The sequence below is a fragment of the Lissotriton helveticus genome, chromosome 1_1, assembly GCF_964261635.1.
Source record: "Lissotriton helveticus chromosome 1_1, aLisHel1.1, whole genome shotgun sequence".
Lineage (NCBI taxonomy): Eukaryota > Metazoa > Chordata > Amphibia > Caudata > Salamandridae > Lissotriton > Lissotriton helveticus.
The window spans coordinates 354,312,274-354,330,178 of record NC_136057.1 but is presented as its reverse complement, the minus strand read 5'-3'; the positions used below and the strand labels follow the sequence as shown (position 1 = coordinate 354,330,178).

Below are 17,905 nucleotides of genomic sequence, written 5' to 3'. Positions count from 1 at the left end.
CGAAAACATGATACATTACAAAACTGTAGTTATTTTGTGTAACAAGACTAGGTCCGAACTATACCTTAACTCCCTCGTTTCCCGTTGCACCCATAAAGTTTGTATTTATTTCTTATTTTGACGGCATACGTAATCAGAATGTGCACGGTTGAACTGCTTTGTAATAAGATGCTATACTCGATGAAACATGGAAGAAGCCTTTTGCTACTTTCAAGGCTCAACCTGCTTATGATACTATAAAACTATTCATTTTGTGAGACTTCCATTGTTTGTGTAACTAGATTTGTACTTTTTAGCTATGATGACATTCGTTTAGAATGAGTCATTATTATTCAGTTAGAGGCTACTGCTAGAATGTTGGCATGATGCAAGGTTGTATAATTCTGTATTTTAATTTGTCAATTCATTGCTACATTTGATTATCCTGTGTTGACTTTGTGATTTCCATTGACTTCCATTGTAAAATAGGCTATAAAAATATTCATTTTTGTATGTACGCTATGTCTTCTGAGTCCCCACCTTTAGAAGCAGAAACCTTGTTGGTTCGTCTTATGCTTCGGGCTTAACTTCATGCCATTTACTGCTGCATTTGATTGAACCCTATGCTAATCCCCAGATTGGTTAATTATGCATCTTCTTTTTGCCTTCTGTATTGCTCCCAAATTATTTTATTAAACCTTCATTGTTTTAATTTTATTCTGACTCGATGATCTATTGCCTTAAAATGTTACTTTATTGATCTTTTGTTTGGGTGCTGCTTAAGGACACACTGCCTCATACATGCTTGAGGTTTAACGCTGTTCCTGATCCTGCCTATGCGCTTTATCTGCCAGGATCACATCAACAATATCATTGTCTGAATATCTTCTGACATAAATATTGCATTGTAAATATTGTTTAAAAAATATCACCCCCACTAGAATTAATAACAGATACATCTACATCCAATGGGATGGTATTTTGTAGGTGATATGTAAGATACAATATTTATGTCAGAAGATATTTATGACAATGGCATTCTGACATAAAAAGTGCTGCCGCTTCGGATTCTTACTTGGGGAAGAGATAGGTCTTAAATAAGCTAAGTGAAATACCTGATGTTGGTAAAATTAAGTCACAGTTACAGAATCCACAAATAATGCCAATAGTGTTCCTGTGAAATGGGATAATGCCCGTCATAATATTTTGCCATGGACCAATAGCCCTCATAATATTGGGTCTAGATCAGTGATACTCAAAGTATGGCCTTGGGCCCCCTGGCCAACAGCAGCACTCGGCTGCTGTTTACTGGAATCAGCACTGACATTAAAAAAGATGTTAAATAAAGAGGCAAAGCGGTACAAAAGGGGGTGGTGATGGACGGAGCATCTGAACTAATCAAACACTCACACCCAGTCAACAGATCTGGGTTTAATCCATCACCGTTCTTTAGCCCACTCCGCCACCCCAGTTCAGACATGGCCATATGCAAATCAGTCTGACCCTGTGCCTCATGGGAACAGTCCAGCCCGAACTGCCAAGCCATGCCTTCCCTGGACCAGAATCAAGCTTCCCAGGACCGGTTTCTGGCATTACAGCCGTCTTCAGCCAGGCTTGCTTGAATCCAGTGGCAAAGTGAGCAAGGGACTCACGTCTGAGCATACCCTGCCAACTTATGGCGAACAAAGCGGTACAAAAGGGGGTGGTGATGGACGGAGCATCTGAACCAAAGAAACACTCACACCCAGTCAACAGATCTGGGGTTAATCCATCACCGTTCTTTAGCCCACTCCGCCACCCCAGTTCAGACATGGCCATATGCAAATCAGTCTGACCCCGTGCCTCATGGGAACAGTCCAGCCCGAACTGCCAAGCCATGCCTTCCCTGGACCGGAATCAAGCTTCCCAGGACCGGTTTCTGGCATTACAGCCGTCTTCAGCCAGGCTTGCTTGAATCCAGTGGCAAAGTGAGCAAGGGACTCACGTCTGAGCATACCCTGCCAACTTATGGCGAACAAAGCGGTACAAAAGGGGGTGGTGATGGACGGAGCATCTGAACCAATCAAACACTCACACCCAGTCAACAGATCTGGGTTTAATCAATCACCGTTCTTTAGCCCACTCCGCCACTTCAGTTCAGACATGGCCATATGCAAATCAGTCTGAAACTGTGCCTCATGGGAACAGTCCAGCCCGAACTGCCAAGCCTTTATTTAAAAGTTAATTGAAGTTAAAGAAAGGAAGTAACTCGTTATCATCGACCGCTAACTTTAGGAGCACCTTTATTTTTAAAGACATTTTACAGCAAATATGTAAAAATATGATAAGGTCTCTTCAAAATTCAAAAAGTGTAGCTCATTAACATGCAGGACCGTTTCACCTTAGTACTTCAGATTATATCACTTCATTGAGAAGTATTTTTTTTTAAAGGATAGCTTTCAAACATGGATTTAGAAACATTAATTTTTGCACCCCCACCCTGACATAACGCCAATAGTGAACTAAGAGGCAAGGCAGTTGTTATGTGCACTAGTTGGGTGGCCTGGTTTCCTATTATACATGAACAACATTTTAGTTTATTACAACAAACAAAGGAGAAGGTGTTGTACAGTGCACATCCTGAAGTTATGTATTTCAAGGTCCTTTTATATGATCAAGAAATAGGAGGGAAAGTGAAATAAAACAACTGCCTGGGATCACACAATTTAGTAAAGTGGGGAATCCGAGATACATCCCAGGTTTTCTGGTTTCACAGTGCAATTCAGTCACTAGATGTATATACTTTGCTTCTCCTACACACACCTTACTCCATTACCCCCAATACACCCTTTTCTCCCGACCGCAACCCTGCTGAAATCAACTCTGTCCTCGGTCAGGTCATAGACCAAACTTTGTCGCCCTTGGGAAAATGTTTGCTAGTTCCCATGGTCTAGTTCAAGGCCAACAATTACTGAACTCCAGAATACAGACTCACTACCTTATGCAGAATAATTAAGTGCTCATCATAGGTACTGCTCAAATATAGCTTCATACTTGTGACATGAAAGCATCTATAGTAAATAAGGAAGTAATCTACGAGGATGAACAGGAATGTATTTCTATAAAGTTTTTGTGAGTTTTGTTAATATATGTAATCTCAGATAAAATTGGTATAACCCCTTCGGTGCTGATGACGGCTCCCAGTCATCATGCGTCACGGTGTGCGTGTGCTGATGATGGCCGGGAGCCGTCATGACCACACACGCGATCGGAATGTTCAGCACCGGCGCGGAATTCCAGCGGCGGCCAAGGTGATAATGTGCTAGTAGTGTTCTTTTTTGCTCTCACTTTGGAACATTTATTTATTTTTGATAACACTCAGTCACTTGTAGATATGCTCTCGGCTAACTCAGGTTTTTATCTAAAACCCTGAGATAGCTATAATCGTTGATACTTATATTCAACCACATCTTTGTTAATGATGTAACTCAGGGCTACATCACGAGAACACAGGCCTTGATAATACTTAAAGTCACTTGACCACTGTTCTTTACAGTAGACTCACTGAGTTCATTTTAACATCCAGACTCACATCCAGGTCTGCAACTGATACCGAAGGATTCAGGTTGTACTCTCGATGATAGAGTGCAACTACGGGATAGGTCTATTAAGGACCAGAAAGTAGAGTCTCTCATTGAGCTACTCTTGACAATACCGACAGTCACTCAGAGTTCTGCTCCACATAATACCCAAACTCACTCAAAGCTCTGCACCAGATAGTACCAATATTAGTGAGAGTTGTGAGCTCTGATCTTGAATTGCAACCGCAAAGTTCTGTTCATAACAGCCACAGTCCCTCAGCTATCTGCACTTAGTAATACCGAGACTGAGAAAGAAAACAATCTTCAGATCCACGATTTGATGATATTTAGAGATCAAGATTTCTGCTCCCTATTACACCAAAGCCAACCCAGAGCTCAGCTCGCATTAATCCCGGATATCCGCAGAGGCCTGTACTTGATAACACAGCGACTCCCTCAGAGCGCTATTCCTGGTACTAAGTGTCACTTGCGACTCAACTCATAATATAATCTGAATGATAACAGAGTTTCTTAGAGCTCAACTGTTGAAAAAAACCTCATTTACTTATAAAAAAAAGTACATTTCCCCAAACTACAACTGGCTGTATTGGTTCATATGATTTTGGGTGAGACTTTCATACTATTCATTTTTTAAAAATACATTAAAAAAAAATAGGTAATTTGTTGTTAGGTTATCTGAATAGTCTTACTGAATATTGAGAGGAGATGAGTTTACTATTTGTTTTTAGTAACTCAACATTTTGTTCAGTTGATTTCTTACACCATACACTTATATCCACGCAGGCTGCATTGACAGTCTCTAGAGACCTTTTATTGGCAGTTGTGCTACATAAATCACGTTAGCCGGCCACGAAAAAGAATCTGCAGGAGAATCTTAATCCACGTGATGAGTACTAATCAACTGTACAATAGTTCATTAGCTTCATACACCAACAGCACAATTCGTAAAATACCTAAAATTGAGAAAAATACCCAAACCATAGAAGGAAATTGGCTGTAGTAATACCATATAGGAACAGAATAATGACAAGAATGTGGAGGCTTCATGCTCAGTTATAAAGCACTGCTACCCAGAAGGTTCTTTTAATGCTATGAGTGAATATCATTACAATTCTACTCTTATATTGATGAATAATTTGTTTACTAAATAACTGTTCACAATACAATTATTACCATAAGACTCACCTTCCATATCGCAAAATACCCTGGGGCATATTCACAAATAAAAATGTAAAGTATATATTGAAATGTAAAGATCTATCTGAACAAATGTTTACGTTTATTTGGTATTCAGTTACTTTTCCGGTAGTACCCTTAAAAAGCTGGGCCAGGTGCAGGTTTCCAGGTGTTCTGCTGAGAATGTTGTTGAAGACAGTGTCAGGGAGAGAATATTTCTCAGAAAGCGAGGCAGACCTGGCATTGTCCCTAAAATCAACTAATTTACAAAACAAGAACAGTCCAACCAGTTTTAGAGAACAAAAAAGGAGGAAAACATGCACTTGAACAGGAGGCTTCATTCCACTATGTAGAACTCCGAACACATAGGAGCACGCACGAATAGTCAAATGGCATTCCCAGCTGTATTCTGATTTGTCGACAGAGAACCAAGTATGACTAGTCTGGGATGGTTGGTAACGAATGGATCATGTACCTTCACACACGTTGTGTGGTACGCTTCATCATTGGGTCTCCTTTCTGATAACTAGATCTAGACTGTACCTGTCATTGGATTCTTTTGATTGGGGAATGCTTTAAAGTGGGAGATTTTGCTTCATGAATCCTAATATATATGTAGGGAAAAACTAAAATCATTAAAATTGTGTGAGGTGGGCCACCATACTGAAATGCGCCTTAATAGTTCCTTCCCTGCCACAAAATTATAAAGTGATAGACTGGGACTTCGTTACAGACCAGCCTATCATGAGCGCCAACATGTTTCAACACCTTTTAAGATGTGGTGATACCGTCAGAAATTGAGTTGGAGAGTACATACAAAGAATACAGTAACCAAATTTGCAGGAGAGCATCACGGCTGCACATTAGGGGCTACAGAGGTAACTCTCCAGCATTCACTGCAGATCGCGAGCCATTCTCACCGCCACTACACACTGGCGTAACAGAAAGTGAGGGGGTCTCCCTGCATGGTACTTAGGGGGGCCCCCTCCGGGCTCAATCAGGAGCTCTCCCGGCCAGAGTTCAGTGCCGAGGGGGCCCCTTAGAGCTAGGCCCCCCTCCCCCCGCACCGAATGGACAGCGGGGGCCTGTGTTACGCCCCTGCCACTACATCACTAGGCAAACTGTAGAAGATTTGAGAGGCTGGCTAAATAGACCCAGTTCTGTAACCTGTGACTGTCTGTTGTGAGCATTGCCTCTGTTACCATTATTACAGCTAATTTCCCCACTTTACAGAATACCCCTCAACAAAAGACTTGCAAGACAAGCAGGGTCTACTCAGGATATTTCCCAGTGCTAGATGAGGGCCCAATGATGAAGCATTACTGTTTCAGAAAGGCTGATGACAGCAAGGTGTAGAAACCTCACAATTCATTGTGTCCATTTTGTGTGGACTCCTGGTTGAAAACAGCCACAGTGCTATCTACAGTGAGAAACATCAATTTACACAAATGCTGTGTCTGGAGAGCAGTCTGAGAAGGAAACTTGAAAGAGAACATTCGTAAAACGAGGTCCTCAGTCTCTCAGAAGGTTCTTGACAGGAACTCCGAAAAGCCTTTGTGAATGCACCACCCCAGTAAGGCCTATGGAGGTCCGGTTGGTGCTGCAAAATTATCAGTGGTGGCCGGCATGGGTCGGGGTGGTGGGGTGGGGGTAGGCGCGAAGTAGCTTAATGAAAATGAAAACAAAATTACAACACTTACCTTGCCGCCGGTCCGCCGCCGCATCTCTGCTCCTGCTCTCGTCGTGGGACAGGAAGCTTGGCTCCCCTGACCAATCACAAGACTGAGATTGTGATTGGTATTGAGCGTCCTGGTGGGATGCTCGGCCAGGGAATCGGAGCCTGGGCTTATTCTTCACACAGGCTGTAATGCATCCTGCATGGATAACAGGGAAAGTGCACATGACTGGTTTGGGTGGCCCGAGAGGACTGACCAACCAGCCAATGCACACTTTGGGAAAACCACTCCTCTCCTGCCCTTCTACAGGTGAGCAGAGCAGCCTGCCCACCCGCCTGCCGGCAAAGGAAGGAAACATAAAATTATAATAACTAAAAGCTATTATCATTTTATATTTTCTTTCCTTTACACTGCTCAAAGCAGTGGGGTGATGCCATTGAAAGCTATGGTGACTGGGTCGGCCCGGTTGAGCTGAAACTGCCATGGCCATTGTGTCGACCCGCTCAGTACTGTAACTGCCTTGGTGATTGTGTCAGCCCAGTCAGGGTTACCACTACAGTGGTGACTGCACTGACCCATTTGAGGCCACAACTGCTGCGGTAATTGTGTTGGTCTGATGTGGGCTGTAACTGCCTTGGCTATAGTGTTAGCCAAGTTGGGGCTGCAACTGCATTTGAAAATGTATCAGCTTGGCGAGTGCTTTAACTGTCCTGATGATCATATCAACCCTGTGGCTTGTACCTGTTTCAGCATCTGCCAACAGCCCTAGCGGGGCTGTAGATTGACCAGTAGCAATCGGAAGTGCCAGGGCCACAGATCGATGCCAGCCTGAACCCAGGCTTTGGCCTGTCGAGTGTGGCATGGATCCTCCCGGGCTGCTCGGAACACTTTAAGAAGAAGACCGTTTTTGGGCGATTGATTCACCCGCGATGGAGTAAAATCTCCTCTGTTATTTTGGCAGACTTAACAATTCACGGTTAAAGGATACCCTGCACTACACTGCAACTATTGTGTGGACTACCCACCACCGTGAGCTGTGATCTGGCCACCCCACAGACACCTACCTATAGGTTGTCTCCATTTCCCTTTGTCCTGAGGAAGACCCGGGAGCTAAGGATATAAGTTACCCTCCACGCGCCAGGGTTGAAACGTCAACATTCTTCCCCAATTGGCCTATACCCGGTACCATCCATACCCTGCCCAACCTACAGAGGATATCGCTCTGTTCATTCTTTTTGAAGAATCATAAACGACAACAAGAAAGGCCCAGGAGTGGCATGCCCAGATCAACTGGTCTTGTTGCTACCTATAACCAGTTTTTCATTGTGTATAATAATTGCAATCAGTTCTCTTGAATGTTTCTTTATTTTGATTCTCCTCTTTTTTTAATCTTATCTGTCTCACACATGAGCACATTGCTTTTTACTCCCCTTTGGAGCAACCTCTCATCTTGCTATAGAATATGGTAATTTATTTACCGTAAATTGTCTGTGAAATAAAAACAGTTAACATTTCTAAAAACAATGGGTTCCATCTTTATTTGAGGGTCCGCAAATTTGAGAATTTTGTATGTACCTGTGACCTTATGCTAATCATATGCATATCTAATGTGCATTTCGAATCATAAACGTCGCTACAACTCGACTGTATGATAAATGAGTCTAGGACCAACTGTTTTCTAAATCAATCGATACCCAGGTCCGTGGACATTATTTTGGTTACCCCATTATGTAATAAAGGCCTGAACCCAAGCTGTAAAAGTGAGAAGAGAAGCACTCTGCCCTCGGTGGGAGCTTTTGAGGATTGCCTCTAACTATTATGGACCTCTATCTGCAGGGGAGAAGTAGGAAGCTGCCAGCTCCATTCTAGTGGAGCGTGAGAAACTCAGAGTTTAACTTCTTACCCACTACACACCCAGGGTTAAGAAAATGGGAAATGCATAAACGGATTGAGTTTTTGACTTATGGGGCACCAGGATCTGTAGCTGGGTTTGAGTAATGCTTCTTTCATCATTGCTTGTGCGACAAGCTCATCAAAGGCTTTCTGGGTAGGAGACAGCACAAGGGGGATCAATGGATGTAGCGTTACAAGGGAGAGTGGTGGCTAGGGTCACTGCACTGTTCACTGGATGGAATTGTGTAGTATTTAGCACCGCTATGAAATTTACCAGTACTTTAGGTTTTTGAAAACTAAAAACACTGTTCCTGACATTGAAGCTATTGTGTCTGCTGGTTGACTGTCAAGTTTGGCATAACTAACCGGAGAGTCAAGAGTGGAAAGGGTTGTACTTAACCCAATTCTGCATAGCAGTAAAAGGACACACCCCAGAAGCAAATGACCTCACCCACCATGACTGGGGCTCATTAGTCCCTTTCTGCCTGGTCACCCCCCAGAACGGGGTCTGCAAGGTAGTCAGTTCGTTGCATGGATGGAATACAAATTGAGGACATGGTGTAGAACAAAAAAGTGCCATCTAAGCACCCAACTGCAAAGCTGCCTGCAGGACTGGAGTTTACAGAGATCTGCTTGTATCAGATGTTATGCCAAGACAGAAGGCTAGCATAATGCATTACCTTTTATTTACCATCTTCTGAGCAGCACTTTAAAAGCTTCTACCACTACTTTATGAAGTCATTAAAAATCTAGAACATTCAACATAACATAAGCCTCCGACATTATAGGCTCGGACATGTTGTAGGTCATCTAAGCGGCCAACTGCAAGGCAGCCTGCAGGACTGCAGTTTTCACCAGAGATCTGCTTGTATCAGATTTTATGGCAAGACAGGAGGCTAGCATTATGCATTACCATTCTGATGGATACATCTGCCAGTGGATTCCTCACCTTGTGAATATCCCCTGCGACAGCAGCATTCGGACATTTTTTGTAGCTCTCCACGCCGACGAGGACGATGTCACAGAAGCCCGGTTTTGCTCGCGACTCCGCTGACATCACTGGAGCCATAAGAGCGCCTCGTCTGCATGATGACGTCAGTTCCCTTTTTCCCGCGCCGTCGACGCTAACGTTTTTTCTAGGACTCTCTGTTGTTACGCTTGTTACTTTGTGTTTCTGGCTGTGTTCCTGTGCTTCTTCTTGTTTCCTTTTAAGGATGTCGTCGAGGAAGTCCGAGTTCAAGCCTCGCAGGAAGTGTGGATGACATATGTCCATTACTGATCCACACGAGGACTGTGTTTGGTGTTTATCGTCAGACCACGACATTGAGGGATGTGCTTGCTGCAGGAAAATGAACCCGAAGGCACTGAAATAAAGGTAAGCAAAGCTATTCATGGCGAAGATGAAAAAGGAAAAAAGAGGTAGGAGAAGTTCGAGGTCGCGCTCCAGGTGGAGGTCGGGCTCGAAGTCGACATCGGGGCAGGCTTCGAGAGCTAAGAAGCACAAGAAGAAGAGGCATTCATCAAGACGCCATTCTGATAAAGAAGCGGCGCCGAAGTCGACCTCTCCTCCTCGTCGACGCCGTAAGGACTTTGTGTCTCTTTCGCCCACGAATCCAGCTTCTCCTGAAAAATCGGCTTCGCCTGCAGCTTCTCCACCTCGATCTCCAACGCCGGTTCCCTCACCGACTTTGGTTCATTCTCAGGTTCTAGAAGAAGAGATTCCTGTGCCGGATGAGCAGGCGAGTCCATTGGTTCCGCTGTCGGCCCCGGCTGGCCCGAACATGGTAACGCCTGCCTCAGATTCAGACCCGGGGACCTATCCTCCTTTTCCAGGTCCGGGTCAAGATCCGTTGCATTATCTCAATGCTATGTACGGAGTCTTCAACAGGGCTATGTACCCCTCTGGTGCACCTGCGGGTCCCATGGGTCCATTAGCTTTTAATTTGGGGGTTTCTCAGCCCAATGCCCAGGCCCCTTTCATGCCTTTTCTTCCAGCAGCGCCATCTTGGCATTTCCCGGCGGCGAGGACATCGACGCCACTTCCATCTTCACCGCCGCCTTCTAGTTGACCTCGTTCGGCGCAGGCTGTGCCGTCAGATCCGTGCATGACGTCGGCTCCGAATCCGACGGAGTGGGTCTTGGCTCCATCGACGCCTGCACCTAGAATAAGATCTTGGAGAGAAGCCCAGAGGGTTATAGAAGAACAAAGGTACCAGTTGGAGGAGATGGAGGAAGGTGAGGTTCAGGACTCAGTTGAATATTTTGCTGAGTTAAGGGAAGCAAGTGGCCTTGATATCTCTCCAGAGTGGGAACTTTCGCCTGCATCTGATACTCCTTCCAAGGATGTGGTTCTATATCACACAGTGATCAAAAAGGCAGCAGAAATTTTGGATCTTCCGCTTCACACTACTGAGATTAAGTCAAACATTTTAACAGAAGTTCTTCATTCACCTTCTTCAGTAATTGAACCTCTACTGTCATTCAATGAGACAATCACTGACCCTGTGATGGAAGTTTGGCACAAGCCTTTTTCAGCTACTGCAGTTTCCAAAACCATTGCACGGAGATACAGGGTGGCTCCAGGGGATCCTGACTTTTTATCTTCCCATCCTTCTCCTGAGAGCCTTGTTGTTCAGGCTGCCTGTTCAAAAAGATCTTCAGGTGCATTCCTACAAGTTCCGGCGGACAGAGAGCCGAAGAAACTTGACCAATCTGCCAAGAAAGTGTTCTCTTCGGCAAGCATGGCACTAAAGTCAACTAATGCCACCTGTCTTATGGGTAGATATATCCAGGCTTTAATTGATTCGGCTTAACAGCTCGCACCTAAGTTGTCCGAGGAGGATAGAAAGAATTTTGAGGAAGTATTACATGATACTCAGGCGGCTGCACATCAGGTGATACAAAGTGGGCTAGACACAGCTGACTCGCTAGAATCATGGGATCTTCTGTGGCTACAACAAGGAGTGCATGGCTGAAGTCCTCGGAGTTCTCGGCTGATGTTCAAGCTACGCTTTTAGACCTACCGTTTGATGGTTCAGGACTTTTTGGTCCTTCAGGAGATAGAGGATTTGGGAGGTCGTCCTTTCGGACATATAGACAACCTCAACAGCTGCAACAAAAGACCTTGTACAAATCCTACAGGGGCAAAAACAGAGGTCGCCCACGAGGCCGTCAGCCCTCCTCCTCCTCTTCCTCTACCTCTACCTATACCTCCCCCCTCTTACCACAGCAAAGCAGCCCTAGATCCACCATTCTAGATCATGTTGGTCCTGTGGGGGGTCGGCTTACTCACTTTCTGCAAGATTGGGAAGCAGTCACTACAGACCTTTGGGTTCTCAATCTTGTGGAGAATGGGTATGCCCTTCCCTTTCGGGAATTCCCTCCAAATTACCCTGCTTGCCAAGGGGCTTGCTCCGAGGACCACCTTCTTGTCCTGCCGGAGGAAGTTTTAACGTTATTAGGAAAAATGTGCGATAGAGGTGGTTCCAGAGCGGGAGAGGGGTCATGGATGCTACTCCCGGTATTTCCTGATACCCAAGAAGGATGGCAGGTTACGTCCAATCCTGGATCTTTAACCTTTTTCTGAAGCAAGAAAAGTTCAAGTTGCTCACCCTTGCGCAGGTTCTTCAGGCTCTGCAGCGAGAGGACTGGATGGTGTCGATCAACTTGCAGGATGCGTATTTTCATATCCCGATCCTGAGTTCACACAGGAAGTATCTCCGTTCCTCTGTGGAGTCGCAACATTATCAGTTTGCGGTTCTCCCGTTTGGACTTACTACTGCACCTCGAGTCTTCACCAAGATGATGGCAGTGGTGGCAGCCCATTTCAGAAGATCGGGGATTCCAGTTTTCCCCCATCTGGACAACTGGCTGTTCAAAGCAGGGTCGCCAGAGATGGTGCTTCATCATCTGCAGGTGACAACTCAGCTGTTGTATAAATTGTTTTTTTTTATAAACGTGCCCAAGTCTGACCTCGTGCCCTGTCAGTGCAACCTGTTCATAGGGGAGGTACAGGACACTACTGTCTGTCGAGCATTCCCTCCTCCACAAAGGATTTTCGACATTCAGGAAATGATTTCCTTGTTTTACAATGGAGCGGTCGTTCCAGTCCTGAAGGTCCTTTGCCTGCTCGGTCTGTTTGCTTCCTGCATTCTGTTGGTCAACCATGCACGCTGGCACATGAGGGTGCTCCAGTGGTGCCTCCGCAGGCAGTGGTATCAGCACAACGGAGATCTCAAGGAATCGATCAGGATCTCCAGAGAAGCTGCTGCGGATCGGTCTTGGTGGAGCGTGGAGGGCAATCTGTCTCAAGGAAAACCCTTCCATCTTCCTCCATCGGTGGCCACAGTGATAACGGATGCATCCACTTTAGGGTGGGGTGCTCATCTGGGGAGCCTGGAGATCACAGGTCTTTGGTCTCCAGAAGAAAGGTTGCTTCACATCAACCTTCTAGAGTTGCGGGCAATACGTTTGGCGCTCCAGGCCTTCCTCACTTCCCTTCGTGGTCAGTCGGTTCAAGTCCTTACGGACAACACTACCGCGATGTGGTATGTCAACAAGCAGGGAGGAGTGGGGTTGCATTGTCTCTGCAGAGAGGCTCTGCGTCTCTGGTCCTGGGTTCAGGACCATCAGATTTGTCTGATGGCAAATCATCTGGCCGGAGTTCTGAACGTGGGTGCGGACAGTCTCAGTCGGCAATTCATCCGGAGGTGGTTCGTCACGTCTTTCGGACGTGGGGGAACGTCTCAGGTGGACCTGTTTGCCACTCACGAGAATGCTCACTGCCCGTCATTTTGCAGTCTCCAGTATCCGATGCAGGGAGCTTTGGGGAACGGGTTTCAGTTGAGATGGGGCTCACAACTCCTTTACGTGTTTCCTCCCATACCCTTGATTCCTCGGGTTCTGAGGAAGATTCGCCAAGACCGGGCCCAAGTCATATTGATTGACCTGGATTGGCCAAGAAGGGTGTGGTACACAGATCTTCTCCACCTCTCCTCGTGCCCTCCGCTCCGTCTCCCTCTTAGGGCAGACCTCCTCTCGTAGTCGCAGGGGCCCCCACCTCCAGAGCTTACACCTTCATGCCTGGAGATTGAACGGGGCAATCTGAATTCTTTCTCTCTCCCGCCTGACGTGGTGGATATGATTCTTTTGGCCTGACGACACGCCACCAAGACTATTTATTCCTATAGGTGGTCCAAATTTGTCTCATGGTGTGGAGTGAAGTCTATTGGCCCCTTAAGGACTCGTTTATCCAACATCCTTCAGTTTGCTCTTTCTTTAGCCCAGCTGGATTTTGCCGTGGCTACTGTGAAGGGCTATTTATCGGCTTTGTCGGCGTTCCTTTGCTTGCCGGATCAGCCGTCCTTGTTTAAATCGCCTATTGTGTTACAATTCATTAAGGGCCTTACCAACAAATATCCGCCCACTCCATTTATTGTGCCTCAATGGGACTTAAATCTTAACTTAACCTACTTGATGGGTTCTCCTTTTGAGCCTTTACACAAGTGTCCCTTGAAACTATTGTCTTTGAAAACTGTATTTCGTGTTGCCATTACCTCGGCAATGAGGGTAAGTGAGCTTCAAGCTCTGAGTTCAAAACCCCCATTCTTGACTATTCATGCTGATAGAATGGTTCTCAGGACCAGGGCTGCTTTTCTGCCTACGGCGGTAATTCCCTTCCATCTGGGGCAGTCCATTACCCTTCCTTCCTTCTATCCTCCCCCTCACCCTTCCAAGGAGGAGGAGCGGCTTCACCACCTGGACCCTAGGAGGGCGGTGAGTTTTTACCACAATAGGACTAAAGAGGGTTTCTCACCTGTTGCCTGTTGTGATTTGACGAGGGAGCTTTGGACTGCGAGCACGCAGGAGCTGCTCTTCCTTAAACTTCACTCAACTCCTCGCGGTACCCGCTCCGCGGGTCCCGCTTCGCCCTTGGTTCTGTGTCAGCGCTGCTGAAAGTGCGCTGTGTCTCCAGGATTCTTAGTGACTGAGCCTCTGTGGCGGTGGTGTGGGCAGGGCTGCGAGCGTGGTCAGGCGAGGACTTCAAGTCCCAGGAGCGCCTGACCCTCGGCATCACCAGCAGCTGACCCGCTCTCCCTGCTGGCCCCTCCCCCGCCTCAGCGCGGCTAAAACCAGCGCTTCAGTTTGTCCTGTGGTTTCTCACCTGTTGCCTGTTGTGATTTGACGAGGGAGCTTTGGACTGCGAGCACGCAGGAGCTGCTCTTCCTTAAACTTCACTCAACTCCTCGCGGTACCCGCTCCGCGGGTCCCGCTTCGCCCTTGGTTCTGTGTCAGCGCTGCTGAAAGTGCGCTGTGTCTCCAGGATTCTTAGTGACTGAGCCTCTGTGGCGGTGGTGTGGGCAGGGCTGCGAGCGTGGTCAGGCGAGGACTTCAAGTCCCAGGAGCGCCTGACCCTCGGCATCACCAGCAGCTGACCCGCTCTCCCTGCTGGCCCCTCCCCCGCCTCAGCGCGGCTAAAACCAGCGCTTCAGTTTGTCCTGTGGTTTCTCACCTGTTGCCTGTTGTGATTTGACGAGGGAGCTTTGGACTGCGAGCACGCAGGAGCTGCTCTTCCTTAAACTTCACTCAACTCCTCGCGGTACCCGCTCCGCGGGTCCCGCTTCGCCCTTGGTTCTGTGTCAGCGCTGCTGAAAGTGCGCTGTGTCTCCAGGATTCTTAGTGACTGAGCCTCTGTGGCGGTGGTGTGGGCAGGGCTGCGAGCGTGGTCAGGCGAGGACTTCAAGTCCCAGGAGCGCCTGACCCTCGGCATCACCAGCAGCTGACCCGCTCTCCCTGCTGGCCCCTCCCCCGCCTCAGCGCGGCTAAAACCAGCGCTTCAGTTTGTCCTGTGGTTTCTCACCTGTTGCCTGTTGTGATTTGACGAGGGAGCTTTGGACTGCGAGCACGCAGGAGCTGCTCTTCCTTAAACTTCACTCAACTCCTCGCGGTACCCGCTCCGCGGGTCCCGCTTCGCCCTTGGTTCTGTGTCAGCGCTGCTGAAAGTGCGCTGTGTCTCCAGGATTCTTAGTGACTGAGCCTCTGTGGCGGTGGTGTGGGCAGGGCTGCGAGCGTGGTCAGGCGAGGACTTCAAGTCCCAGGAGCGCCTGACCCTCGGCATCACCAGCAGCTGACCCGCTCTCCCTGCTGGCCCCTCCCCCGCCTCAGCGCGGCTAAAACCAGCGCTTCAGTTTGTCCTGTGGTTTCTCACCTGTTGCCTGTTGTGATTTGACGAGGGAGCTTTGGACTGCGAGCACGCAGGAGCTGCTCTTCCTTAAACTTCACTCAACTCCTCGCGGTACCCGCTCCGCGGGTCCCGCTTCGCCCTTGGTTCTGTGTCAGCGCTGCTGAAAGTGCGCTGTGTCTCCAGGATTCTTAGTGACTGAGCCTCTGTGGCGGTGGTGTGGGCAGGGCTGCGAGCGTGGTCAGGCGAGGACTTCAAGTCCCAGGAGCGCCTGACCCTCGGCATCACCAGCAGCTGACCCGCTCTCCCTGCTGGCCCCTCCCCCGCCTCAGCGCGGCTAAAACCAGCGCTTCAGTTTGTCCTGTGGTTTCTCACCTGTTGCCTGTTGTGATTTGACGAGGGAGCTTTGGACTGCGAGCACGCAGGAGCTGCTCTTCCTTAAACTTCACTCAACTCCTCGCGGTACCCGCTCCGCGGGTCCCGCTTCGCCCTTGGTTCTGTGTCAGCGCTGCTGAAAGTGCGCTGTGTCTCCAGGATTCTTAGTGACTGAGCCTCTGTGGCGGTGGTGTGGGCAGGGCTGCGAGCGTGGTCAGGCGAGGACTTCAAGTCCCAGGAGCGCCTGACCCTCGGCATCACCAGCAGCTGACCCGCTCTCCCTGCTGGCCCCTCCCCCGCATCAGCGCGGCTAAAACCAGCGCTTCAGTTTGTCCTGTGGTTTCTCACCTGTTGCCTGTTGTGATTTGACGAGGGAGCTTTGGACTGCGAGCACGCAGGAGCTGCTCTTCCTTAAACTTCACTCAACTCCTCGCGGTACCCGCTCCGCGGGTCCCGCTTCGCCCTTGGTTCTGTGTCAGCGCTGCTGAAAGTGCGCTGTGTCTCCAGGATTCTTAGTGACTGAGCCTCTGTGGCGGTGGTGTGGGCAGGGCTGCGAGCGTGGTCAGGCGAGGACTTCAAGTCCCAGGAGCGCCTGACCCTCGGCATCACCAGCAGCTGACCCGCTCTCCCTGCTGGCCCCTCCCCCGCCTCAGCGCGGCTAAAACCAGCGCTTCAGTTTGTCCTGTGGTTTCTCACCTGTTGCCTGTTGTGATTTGACGAGGGAGCTTTGGACTGCGAGCACGCAGGAGCTGCTCTTCCTTAAACTTCACTCAACTCCTCGCGGTACCCGCTCCGCGGGTCCCGCTTCGCCCTTGGTTCTGTGTCAGCGCTGCTGAAAGTGCGCTGTGTCTCCAGGATTCTTAGTGACTGAGCCTCTGTGGCGGTGGTGTGGGCAGGGCTGCGAGCGTGGTCAGGCGAGGACTTCAAGTCCCAGGAGCGCCTGACCCTCGGCATCACCAGCAGCTGACCCGCTCTCCCTGCTGGCCCCTCCCCCGCCTCAGCGCGGCTATAAACCTCCTCTGTGACACCGCAACGCGGGAGCGCGCGGGAGTGCGCCGGGAGAAGCCCGGGACAAGGGCGGGACCGTCTGAGGCCGTCAGAGGCTGAAGAAGGCTGGGCTGGGCCCCCCCCCTTGGTTCTCCGGTATCAAATTAGTGTGTTATTTTATTCAAAGGCTTGCATTGCATTTTAAGGCTTTGTTTATTAGGTTTTATATTATATAATTGTTTTTATTCTTTTTTTTTCCCCCTCTCTAATATAAGTCTCATGACGGCTAAAAAACTACGCTCTGGGCGAGTGATTGTGGGGAGATCCGGGTCTAAAACCAAATCCAATCCTCTACGGAACAAAATTGCATCTTCCATGCAATTGAAAGGTCAATGCCAGCTTTTCAACTTATGGGACAAAGGGAAAGATAAACCCACTGATTTGCAGTCCCCCAATCTCATTCCGGGTTCTAATGAATCGGTGCCTGTTAACCAGGTCATTGATGTTTCTTCAAGTTTAATCTTGGTCGCAAGTCAATCTTTGCCTATTTTAGCTAGCCCCGAAATTTTAAGGGGTTCGCAGTCGGCGTCTAACAATGTACAACTGAAACAGAAGGCTCCCCTTGAATCTCTGGGTAATATGTCCTCAAAACTTGTTAAAACTGTCCCCTCTCAAGTTGCACCGATGGATGCTCCTAAAGGTCCTGTGAATATTGATCCTTTTACAGCCGCGTTGGTTAAATCCCCTGTAGTGGGGAATGATTTTACACTGCCTGACATTGATTTAACAGCTCATAGGGCGCGGGTAGGATCAGTACAGGGGAACCCTAAAGGAGAACCTCTAGAGGAAGCAATAACGATTTCAAGTTCCGGTCCTCTAAATAGCACACCTTCTAATAAAATAGATTTTTCCCTTCCACAATTAAACTTTACATCTTGTTCAGGTCAAATGTTGAACAATGTAGTGGAGGGTTCTCCAAATATTAATGGGAGGTTAATCTCTAATTCTTTATCCTCTTTGGAATCAATTCTCTCTTCGATTTTAAGTTTGCTTGGAAA

At 48.1% G+C, this 17,905-nt stretch overlaps 1 protein-coding gene across 2 annotated transcripts in view; it reads right to left on the bottom strand.

Annotated features, from left to right (window-relative positions):
* MICAL3 (microtubule associated monooxygenase, calponin and LIM domain containing 3) overlaps positions 1-17,905 on the bottom strand; it is a 2,019,125-nt gene that overhangs the window by 1,965,854 nt on the left and 35,366 nt on the right. The window lies entirely within an intron of this gene.